Source organism: Spermophilus citellus, assembly GCF_964194105.1.
Source record: "Spermophilus citellus genome assembly, chromosome: 12".
Lineage (NCBI taxonomy): Eukaryota > Metazoa > Chordata > Mammalia > Rodentia > Sciuridae > Spermophilus > Spermophilus citellus.
Genome location: NC_138198.1, coordinates 87,753,812 through 87,766,469, shown reverse-complemented (window position 1 = coordinate 87,766,469; position 12,658 = coordinate 87,753,812).

Below are 12,658 nucleotides of genomic sequence, written 5' to 3'. Positions count from 1 at the left end.
TACCCCAAATACAAGTTGCAGAATCACATCGGTTACACATCCACATTTTTACATAATACCATATTAATGACTGTTGTATTCTGCTACCTTTCCTATCCCCTACTATCCCCCTCCCCTTCCCTCTCATTTTCCCTCTCTATCCCATCTGCTGTTGTTTAATTCTCTCCCTTGTTTTTTTTCCCCTTTCCCCTCACAAACTCTTATATTTTGTGTAACAATGAGGGTCTCCTTCCATTTCCATACATTTTCCCTTCTCTCTCCCTTTCTCCCACCCCACTCGTCTCTGTTTAATGTCAATCTTTTCTTCATGCTCTTCTTCCCTGTTCTGATCTTAGTTTCTCTCTTTATATCATAAAAGACATTTGGCATTTGTTTTTTAAGGATTGGCTAGCTTCACTTAGCATTATCTGCTCTAATGCCATCCATTTCCCTGCAAAATCCATGGTTTTGTCATTTTTTAGTGCTGCGTAATACTCCATTGTGTATAAATGCCACAGTTTTTTAATCCATTCATCTATTGAAGGGCATCTAGGTTGATTCCAAAGTCTAGCTATTGTGAATTGTGCTGCTATGATCATTGATGTGGCAGTATCCCTATAGTATGCTCTTTTAAGGTCCTCAGGGAATAGACTGAGAAGGGCGATAGCTGGGTCAAATGGTGGTTCCATTCCCAGCTTTCCTAGGAATCTCCATACTGCTTTCCATATTGGCCGCACCAATTTGCAGTCCCACCAGCAATGTACAAGTGTACACTTTTCCCCACATCCTCGCCAGCACTTATTGTTGTTTGACTTCATAATGGCTGCCAATCTTACTGGAGTGAGATGGTATCTTAGGGTGGTTTTGATTTGCATTTCTCTGACTGCTAGAGATGGTGAGCATTTTTTCATATACTTATTGATTGATTGTATGTCCTCCTCTGAGAAGTGTCTGTTCAGGTCCTTGGCCCATTTGTTGATAGGGTTGTTTGTTATCTTATTGTTTAATTTTTTGAGTTCTTTGTATATTCTGGATATTAGGGCTCTATCTGAAGTGTGAGGACTAAAAATTTGTTCCCAGGATGTAGGTTCCCTGTTTACCTCTCTTATTGTTTCTCTTGCTGAGAAAAAACTTTTTAGTTTAAGTAAGTCCCATTTGTTTATTCTTGTATATAACTCTTGGGCTATGGGCATCCTATTAAGGAATTTGGAGCCCGACCCCACAATATATAGATCGGAGCCAACTTTTTCTTCTATCAGGTGCAGAGTCTCTGATTTGATATCTATCTCCTTGATCCATTTTGAATTGACTTTTGTGCATGGCGAGAGAAAGGGGTTCAGCTTCATTTTGTTGCATATGGATTTCCAGTTTTCCCAGCACCATTTGTTGAAGATGCTATCCTTTCTCCATTGCATGCTTTTAGCACCTTTATCAAATATAAGAAAGTTGTAATTTTGTGGATTGGTCTCAAAGACGCTTCAAAGAAAGAAAACTACAGACCAATATCTCTAATGAACACAGATTCAAAAATCCTCAATAAAATCCTGGCGAATCGAATACAAAAGCATATCAAAAAAATTGTGCACCATGATCAAGTAGGATTCATCCCTGGGATGCAAGATTGGTTCAATATACGGAAATCAATAAATATTATTCACCACATCAATAGACTTAAAGATAAGAACCATATGATCATCTCGATAGATGCAGAAAAAGCATTCGACAAAGTACAGCATCCTTTTATGTTCAAAACACTAGAAAAACTGGGGATAACAGGAACTTACCTCAACATTGTAAAAGCTATATATGCTAAGCCTCAGGCTAGCATCATTCTGAATGGACAAAAGTTGAAGGCATTCCCACTAAAATCTGGAACAAGACAGGGATGCCCTCTCTCACCACTTCTATTTAATTTAATCCTTGAAACACTGGCCAGAGCAATTAGACAGACAAAAGAAATTAAAGGCATAAAAATAGGAAATGAAGAACTTAAAATATCACTATTTGCGGCTGACATGATCCTATACCTAGAAGCCCCAAAAGGGTCTACAAAAAAACTACTAGAACTAATAAATGAATTCAGCAAAGTGGCAGGATATAAAATCAATACGCATAAATCAAAGGCATTCCTGTATATCAGCAACAAAACTTCTGAAATGGAAATGAGGAAAACCACCCCATTCACAATATCCTCAAAAAAAAATAAAATACTTGGGAATCAACCTAACAAAAGAGGTGAAAGATTTATACAATGAAAACTACAGAACCCTAAAGAGAGAGATAGAAGAAGATCTTAGAAGATGGAAAAATGTACCCTGTTCACGGATAGGCAGAACCAACATCATCAAAATGGTGATATTACCCAAAGTTCTCTACAGGTTCAACGCAATGCCAATCAAAATCCCAACGGCATTTCTTGTAGAAATAGATAAAGCTATCATGAAATTCATATGGAAAAACAAAAGACCCAGAATAGCAAAAGCAATTCTAAGCAGGAAGTGTGAATCGGGCGGTATAGCGATACCAGATTTCAAACTATATTACAGAGCAATAGTAACAAAAACAGCATGGTACTGTTTCCTATTTCAACTGGGATATCCTTCTTCTCTTCTCCACAGGGTTCTATCTCACCCATGAGGGGTTCTCAGGCTTTTAACTTAGTTGGACCACTGTGGTTTTCCTGGTTCTCTGGCCTGCAGACACAAAATTACAGGACTTCTCAGTCTCCAGAATTGAATGAGCCAATTTCTGTAATAAGGCTTCTCTTGGCTCTGTTTCTCAGGGGAATCTCATACAAGTGATAAGAATTAAAATGTACAAATCTAAAGCTTATGTATCTATTTTTGAAACTATAATAGTCTCAGCAATTATTTAGAGCTTATTCAGATTTTTTTCAGGGAGAAGTGTTTTATCAGATATTGCTCAAAACTTTCAGCAGATGATGATGATGATGATGATGATGAGGAGGAGGAGGAGGAGGAGGAGGAGGAGGAGGAGGAGGAAGAGGAGAAGCAGAATGGCTTTCTTCTATTTCATTATTTTAAATTATCCACAGGTGTTGCTATACCTGATCTCTCCACTGCCACACACTTGCTTTGACACTGGGTCACTGAGACAAATTAAGGAGTTGTACTTAAACTCATGAAAGCAACAGAAATTTCAAAAGGAAGAAGATCATAGAACAGAAGGAGGCACCTGCAGAATCATGAGACTCTCCAGCTTTAGTAGAAATGTAGAAGAAAGAAGAAAAAGCAGAAAGAATAACACAAACATGAGGTGTGACATATTGGAGGGAAAAAAATCCATAATATTGTTGTGAGAAAGTAAAAGTTTTTGATTGTTTGTTCGTTTGTTTTTGTTTGGTTTCATTTTAGAACTAATGATTTTTGCAAGTGCTTTGCACAGCAGGGCTAAATATATCATACAACTTCAGAGCACTTAACCTGTATGTGCTTGCTTTACTGTTACATCCTTGTAAATTAAGAAAAAAAGACAGCATTTTTTAACACCTTTGTGTTTTGGTGAATCAAAGAAATACAATACTATTAATTGATCTCACAAATACCTTATGTTTAACCAGTTGCAAGCATCAGTCCAGGCTGAGATTTTTATTCTCATGTATTTTGGTTCTGCTTAGAATTTAGCCTCATAAAGCTCCACTGGACTGAAACCAGGTTGTGAGTGTTGATAATGAGTCTCTCTGAAAACTCGTGTGCAATTACCAAAACTAACTTTTTTATACTTCTGACCCTGACATTAAGCTGAGAGCTGACTTTGAGGGATCTGGGATGGCTTTCAGAAGCTTTGTGTGTTTATCCACCTTTCCCCGAGGACCATCACTAAGAAAGAGCAGCTGCATCAAATTCCAGAAAACAAACTTCTGAACCATGAAACCACTAGGCACTGGGTGAGTTGGGCCAACAGTCTATTGGAAAGTGAATTATAAATTCAGACAGCATTGCTTTGGCACTATTCAAATTTGAAGCAAATTCTGTGGCTCGTAATTAAAAGCACAAATATATTTATATCACTAGGGAGCACACGTTCAATTGTTAGTAAATGTTGAGTCAATCCTAGAGCCTGGGTCTACTGAATGGTTTATTAAAACAAGGATGACCTAGCAAATAAATGTTTCATTATTTTTTTAGAGTGTAGACTGCTTAAGGACAATAGAATACTGGGTTTCTTTTCTGTTTCTCCTAAAAATTTGCTGGACCTCTCTACTAATATGCAAAGAAATGGCTCACTTCTTTACCTTCTGGTGTAACCATGACCTTCTCCAAAGGCACTGTAGGGACCTCCTACTCTGACTCTGAGTTAGCCATGTGGCTTGATTTGGCCAATGGGATTTTAGCAATGATAACACAAGCAGAGGGCTGGAAAGTGGTTGCATGGCTGGGGTTTTTCACTCTCCATCTTCTAAGATTTTCATGAGAACTTCCCAGGCTAATCTGCTAGATAATGAGAGAGATGTGGCAGACCGCCAAGTTAGCACAATCATTCCAGCTGAGACTATGGAGGTCTGCCAGCAGCCATTGAAGATTCTGTCTCATGAACTATCCCAGTCACAATGAGCAGAGCTGCTGCCTATATGCCCCAAAGCTACTGCAGGCAAGTGAGCCAACCCAGCCCGGATCAGCTGAACTTCTCCAATTCATCATGAGCCAAATAAACATTCATTGCATGTGTCACCTAAGGTAGTATTTGAGTGTTACACAGCATGATTGTGGCATTAGATAACTAATACAACCTTCTCATCTTTTAAACAGATTTCAAAGAGCCTTTGTACTTTCTACAAAGTTAGTAGGATGTAATAAGGATGTTGATATCATAGAAGAATTCACAGGATCTTAAGAAGACTGACTCTGAATGCTAAATCTGTTACTTACTGGTTTTGTGACACATGGAAAATTATTTAAATTCTTTACATCAGCCAACTGGGTAATTGTGTGGATTAAAAGATATGTTATGTCAAACTTGCTGTGACCTTGGGCGAGTTACTTAATCACTTTAATCTCGGTTTTCATTAGCAAAATGAGGTTTACAATGGTTGTTACCCCTCCAGAGTGATTGTGAAGGTTAAAAGAAAAAAAGAAGAAGAAAGAATATAAAAGCATTTCACAGAGAGTTTGGCAGTAAGAAAAGGCTAAATGTTGAAATTATTATTATATGCTAAAAATTATTTTTAGTATTAGTTACGCTTGTACTTTTGACAACAAAAGTGAGGCATTGTGGCTAAAAGATCATTAGTAAAATGCACTTGTTCCTCAAGGACTCCTTCAGGGTCCTGGGTGAATGAATCCATGTCCTGTGGCTTTCTTTTATTAGTACAAGCAAGCTGCTTGATTACAAATTAGCTAATTGTCACTTTGGAAGGTGAAAAAGTCTTCATAAGGGAATGAATTTAAAAATCTGGAGATTTAAATGGAAAAAGGTGAAGAAAATAGAGAGGCAAAGAACCTCTGCTATCCAGAGGAGCCATGAAAAACCCCAAGTTGTAGGCTTCCAGACGCTATAAGGATGAGACCCAAAGAGGAAAAGACCATCCTGGGCATTAAGATGCTGCAAAACGTGGGATAATTTTATATGATCCTGGTAATTTATTCTAATGAAAGTTTTAAAGTTGTTATCTCTTAAATGGTGTAACTTTCTTCTATCTCCAATAAAATAAAACAATTTGAACAATGTGTAGTGCTTCGAAGTATCACATGGATACTCAAAATGGACATCCGTTTGACAGACAATTGGTATTACAGATAACACAGGATATAGGCCTCCAGAAAGCCTGCACTGGTAGCAATTTAAGTTACAAAGACGAGCATCCAGAATTGACTGTAATAGGAAAGGAGGAATAAGAAGACACACAGAGCTCAGCAGAAGTAGATACAGGGGAGGAATTCTTTTTCACTAAAAAGGTGTCAACAACTCAAGTTGCTGAAGGAAGAACAGAATCACAACAGTCAATCAGCAAACAAATGGCAATAGCTAAACAGGAACCAATGAAACTTTAGATAGGATTTTTCCTATCTATAGATAATAAATCTCAATATCTTGAGATTTTTTTAGAATTTGCTTACAATAATACAAGGTATAATACCTCCTATGATTTGAATCTGGAGTATCCTCCAATAGCCCATAGCCTGAGTCACCATTGAGAGGTAGTGGGACTTTTAAGAGGTGGAAACTAATGGGAAATCTTCAGGTCCCTGGAGGCATGCCCTTAAAGGGGATATTGGGCCTCTGGCCTTCTACTTTCTCTTTTTTACTTTCCAGCTATGAGGTAGTCACTTTTCTCTGCCATTCACTCCAGCCATGATGGGCCTTACAGGACCAAAACAATGGCGCCAACCAATTATGGACTAAAACCTCTAAAACTGTGAGCCAAAAGAAATCTCTTCTCTTTCTAATTTAATTATCTCAGATGTTTATTATAGTAACAGAAAACTGACCAACACAGGTCATTTGTAAGAAATCAATATTTAACCAGAACATCTTTTATACTTCTGAAAGTTAGTCCAACATACCCAAAGTCCTCCAACCAATGGTACCATGAACATCAAGACCTTTTAAGATTGAATATATATATATATATATATATATAAAATTATATGTATAAATATATATATATATAATTGCTTCATAGAGTAAGAGACTGATTCTGAATCAAAGTACATAAGTAAGAATAGTCTAGAAGGTGAAGAGAATAACTAGGCTAATGAGGAAAATTCTGTGAACAAGAGAATAAATTATAAGAAAAGTGTCACAGGGAGGCAGATGATTTAAGGAACTATAGTCACCGTGTTTCATAAGTTCTGTTTAGCTTGGTTAATAAAAAGAGACTTACTCTGTTACTACTCTGATGATGTATCAGAATAGTATGACCCTTCCAGATAGACATACTACCTTCACCTAATCACACACGAAGAATTGATTTTCTATGTCTACCTTTAGAATTTCTTGCTGAACAGGTCTAACCTTTCCCTACATTTGATAGAGTAGTTACATTCAAAGCATCTAAAAGTAAACACAAAAGGGTCCTCCATCCTAGTCCCAGAGCTGCCAACAGCAAGAACGTGGGCATTCAATTCTTCCTTGGAGAAGGCAAGGGAGTTCAACTAAAGAGATATTATTTGTTAGCAGGTTTCTGACTGGAAATATTGCTATATAAAAAGGTTGCAGAAACAAAAGCAACAATAAAACTGACTTCAACAGAGCACAACCATTCTTTTTATAAAAATACAGACATCCCAGAAGTTTTTTTTAAAACCATAAAAAATTTTACCATATATGTCAATATTTGGGTGCTGTAGACCTAGAAAGCCTTTTTTCTCCAGAAATGCTATAATACTTACACTCTCATTTTTCTCCAGAAAATATGCAAACAGATGTAAGCAGTAAGCCCACTAAAGCATTAAATGTTTAATTCAATCAACATATTTTTGATACTTGCTGTATACCAGGTCTTGGTCTGGAGTAGAGAAAACTAACTAATACACCAAAAACAAAATATCAAACCTCATCAGCTTAAATTCTAATGAGAACTGAACAAATATTAAAATTTTGATAAATGTGTGTATCTGTATGTGCATATACATGAATTAGGAGATACAAGTGTTTTGGAGAAAAACAGAATAACAGAAAGTCAGAAGTGTTGGAAGAAGGCTCCAATTTTCTCATCTATCATTGAGACATGACCTATGAGAAAAAAAATCTACAAGAGGTGAGAGAATGGAGATTTTCTCAGCAAGCAGGAGGAGGAGTGAGAGGCAGGTACAGGCCCGTGTGTTACAGGATCAGCAAGTCAGCTGGTATGGCTAGAATAGTATGAGTGAGGGAGAGAGAGGTAGGAGATGAGGCAGAGAAGAAATGGAAGGCATATCGGGTTGAAGCTATCAGACATAAAAACATCTTTGGCTTTTAGTATGATCTAATTAGGAAGACTCTCTCTAGTTGATAAGGGAAACAACATATTATAAACCATGATTTTTTTTTTTTTTGCAGGTTTTTTCTGGCTACTCTGGTGAACATAGACCAGACTGGCTTGGCATAGAAGTTAGAAGGTTATTGCCACAATACAGACAAGATATTAGAGCAAAATAGACTGGTATGAAAGCTGTAGCTTTAGGAAAAGTGATATTTTCTGGATATATTTGGAAGGTAGAACTGACAGTATTAGCAGAAAGGTGAGATCCAGGGGTATGATAGAAAAACAAGAATTAAGAATGACTATGAATTTTTTGACATAAAAAACTAAAAGGATGGATTTCTGTTCATTAAAATGGGGTATACAGGGATAAGAACATTTTTGTCTGGTTGGGAGGATGAGCAGTCAATTAAATGTCTGGGTTTTAATAGAGTAAGCTTGGCAAACCTGTCATAGGTTCAAGAGAATAATCCAAGTAAGCAATCAGACACAAACAGACACCAAGCCTGGGGTTCTGGGAATCATCTAGACTACAATAGCAAATGTGGGACTCCTAAGTCCAGCGTGAATTGGTGTTTATAGGCATGAGACTAGATGACATCAATAAAGGAATGAAAGGAGGTAAGAGGAGGAGGTCCCTGCACTGAGCCCCGGGACTTCCAACAGTAAAAGGCTCAGAGGAGAAGAGCAGTTATTCATCAAGAGGACTGAGGAGGAGTGGTCAGTGAGGAATGTGGCATCCTAGAAGCCAAGTGAAGAAAGTGTTTCAAGAAAAAGACAGCTTCCAATTATGTCAATGAAAAATGACCATCAGATTCAGCAACAAGAGGGTACAGTACTGATGGAGAGTGATTTTTGTCAATGAAGTTAGATATGGTCTCTATTAAAAACGAAATTGAAAAGGTGTTTGGGCTGGAGAAGATGACAAGGGAGGCAGTTGCCACCTAGGAGAACTGAAAGGGGAAAGGATGAGAGATGCACAGGGTGACTCCTAATACCATATTCCCACTTTTGTTCATGTGAAGAATTTCGAGTGGGATTTGTCAGCCAAGTTGTGTCTTTCTCCCCAGACACATTAATTAATGTCAGGTAGCAGGTGATGCCACAAAATAAGCAGAGAGTAGGATTTCACCAGGATTGAGGTGAGGTTTTCCTGATTGAGTAAGAGAAATTGAGAGTAGGCCAACAAAGTAGATCCGACGTGCAGAAGGAGTGATTAAGACTGGTCATGGGATTTAAACTAGAAAGAGGGAAGTGAGGACATAAGAGAGTGAAATCAAATTAAAATCAATCTATTTAAAATCCTGGTGGTAGAAAAGAAGACTATTGAAGAAAGACTCCAGTGGAAATGAGCTGGAAAAATAGTGATAATGTAAGTATGGAATACTTAACAATTGAAATAATGGAAGAGTCACACTCATGGGAAGTGGCCAGACCTAGTGTATGCTCCTGAGTGTGACAGGGTGAAAGAGATTGTTGGACAAGAGAGGAAGTCAAAGAAATGAGAAGACAGGATATTGAAAGGAATATCCATAGGGATTTTGAAATTGTGTTGAAATATGCCAAGAGCAGTGTTGGAGAGCTTCAACTATGTTTGGAGGAAGAAAAACTCCTGAAGATCTTCAAATTTACTTTTGGCTGCATCAGAGAATTAAAAAAAAAAAAAACAGAACAGACCGACAAGGACTATGTACTGTTCATCATCTGCATTGATTTATGGAATAGGCTCTAAGTCGTGGTCATATTCCTCACATTATTAAGCATTTGAATCTCTCTTGTGCTTCTCTTTGTGTGCTCTGGGCAGCATGTTTTATGTTATTGACCAAAATCTCATTTACAGTTCAATTAATGCAGTGGAGAAAACATGGTACATGCCAAGCACTTCTGTTCTTTATGGCCTGCACTGTGATTCTGGCAAGCCAAAACCAATTAATTCAAACAAGAGAGTAAAGGAGAGAAGAGATTTAGTTCGTTCTTATTAAGAGTCAGTAATTCCTCCTGCTCATATAAAAATCTATGAAAATTCTGGTACCAAAATAATGGTATCTTATCATTCATGACCCTTCTGAAATATCAGTATTATCTTTTGACTTCTTTTGAGGTTTATGGGGAAAAAATGCCAATCACAACATTGAAACTCACAGAAATATACTCAAACACATGCAAAGAGCAAAATTTTTACTGGGCATAATGTCATATTTTATAAATCATTTTGTTTATTTTCCATCTACTTGTTAGTATTTCCTTCCAGAGTCATTTAAGTAATTTGCTGTGCCATCTTGTTGCAAGCAGGGACACACACCTGAATCAAATCGACAGAGGAAATGCTAAGTGTGGATGCCAAATAGGATGCTTGATGTGATTCTGCAATATAGTATCACTTGAGGATTGTTTGACTTTATTCATAGTTCCTTCACTAGAGATTACAATCTACTATCCACACTGTGCTGTCAACTCTGGTGCAATATTTCTTGTCAAAAGACATTTTACAAACTGATATTGTAATATGACTGATCTGTTTTCCCTTCACTAACAACTATCTAAAATAATAGATTGCTTGGCTTCTCTTTTGTATAAAGGAGAAAGATATGATTTGGCATTAAAAATAGTTATCTTTTATTAATGCATATCCACTTAAAGTAAAATCAACATAGACTGTGGATAAATAAATATGCTAAAGCTACATGTCCTTGAACTTTAAAAACATGTTTGGCATCCTATAAGTGTTCCTTTGTGACATGGATAACATCATACAAAATTCTTTCTAAAATGACTTAAGTGATAGTGTATCAAGTTTACGGTCAAGTTATAAGATCTTTTCTTGATTTATGTTTGTCAAAAGAGCTACCTAACATCTAGTTGAATTGGTATAAAAGGCTAAGAAATTATTTTTTTAATTGTCAGAAATTAAGAAAAGAAAATAATCGCTTTAGTTTTAATGTATGATATAGTGGTACCAATTTAAACAAACATTAGAGGAAAATAAATTTTCTTTAACAGATAAGAGGGTTTGATAATATATACAATTTAGAGGTAATAGCCACTAATGATCTGAAATACTAATTTTAAAATACGGCTGTTTTTACTTTGTTTCCTATCCTAAGCATTGATTCATGTACTTTTTTAATATTTAATGGATTTGATCAGATTTTGATTCAATTCTTTATTAGATGGAAAATCCTCAGCTTTAGATATCCTTTTCTGTTTTGTCATCAATTATCCAAACTTGAACAATAAAACCCACCAAAGGACACCTAAATTCTCAGAAGTCTCAATCATCACAGTTTTCCAACCACCTTCTTACTTTCCCTGGCTCAGAGCTCCATCAAGTCCTGGCCAAATAGATGTTTAATTCATGCATGTTTGGCAAAGACTACCTCATCTGCAGCCTGAATAATGCATTCTCTCACAATTCAAATTATGTTCCTACTACCAACACAAAAATAATATAAGTCCAACATCTGGTGTATGAAGTTGAAAGGCTTTAACAAAGAATAAAGGAAAAACAAAATAGTAAGTAAAAAGACTGTTACCTTTTCCTGAAATCTCTGCCAGGTTTAATGCTGGGTCAAAGGCAGCTGCCAACCTCTCCTGCTTTTGAAGATCCACAGAACTTATCTCTTTTTACTTCTGGTGGTAAATTCTGTTCCATCTTAGAGCTCTCAAAAACAGGAGTAAAGCAAATGTGAAGCATCTTCATCTCTCTCCAAAGCTTAGCATCTGTTTTGAGCTATAGAGCAAATACTCCTTATGGAGTCCAGTCTTGTACGGGGCACTGTTAGTGAAACTCGTAACTAACTGAAAATATTGATCAAACTTTTTCAAGCTTGCTATCATTTCCCACCATAACTGAGAATTAGATGAAGCTAGTAGGTGGCCACAAATGCAAAATGAAAACATATTTTATTTTGGTACCCTCTTCCACCAAATAATTAGCCTCTGACAAGAAACCCTGATTCCACTTATCAATACATATATATTTCAAGTGAATCATTGTTGATGTGGAGGCTGGGCTCCCCAGTTCCCATCTTTGCTAAGAATTATTAAAATGGGAGGAAAAAAATCCTACTCAAAGAGAAGGACCTTCCATAGAAGGCAGAAGAAATATGTAACATGAATAGTCATAGGATACCAATCCTCTGCTTCTTAGGTAGAAATGAGACTTCCAAATACTAGTTGAGCTCATGAATATCCAGAGTAAAACTTCATAGATCAGCTCATTGTGGGTTTATTATAGCTATGTTCTGGCCAATGAACTATATCCAGAAGCAGCAGCTAAACTTCAGGAGGTATCCAATGCCTGGTATAGACAAGAGACAGCTAGAGTCTACTACAAAATATAAGTTGAACGTTGAAGATCATGGAGAAACTAGGTAGAGGAAACCTGATCTTTGATGTTTATGAAGGTCCTGAACCTCTTATACAGACTTTGACAGAAGAGAAAAATAAACTGTGTCTTATTACAGCCACTTTTATATTCTATTTCTCTGTCACATGCAGATGAAACTAATCATAGCTAATACATCAGAGAAGGCTAATTGTCTCATGTTATTAGAAGCATTCAGAAACAATTATGAAGAACTCCCTTTCACAGGTGTTCCTATGAGATGATTTCAATATTACATGCATTTCAAGAAGCACAATAGCATTAAATAATGTAATTAATTCAACCATTTTGCTCCCTCATTTATCCTCTGAATTCTGTAGTTTTTGTTTAAGCTTCTCAGGTAATGTTGCAATCACTGCAAACGTTCA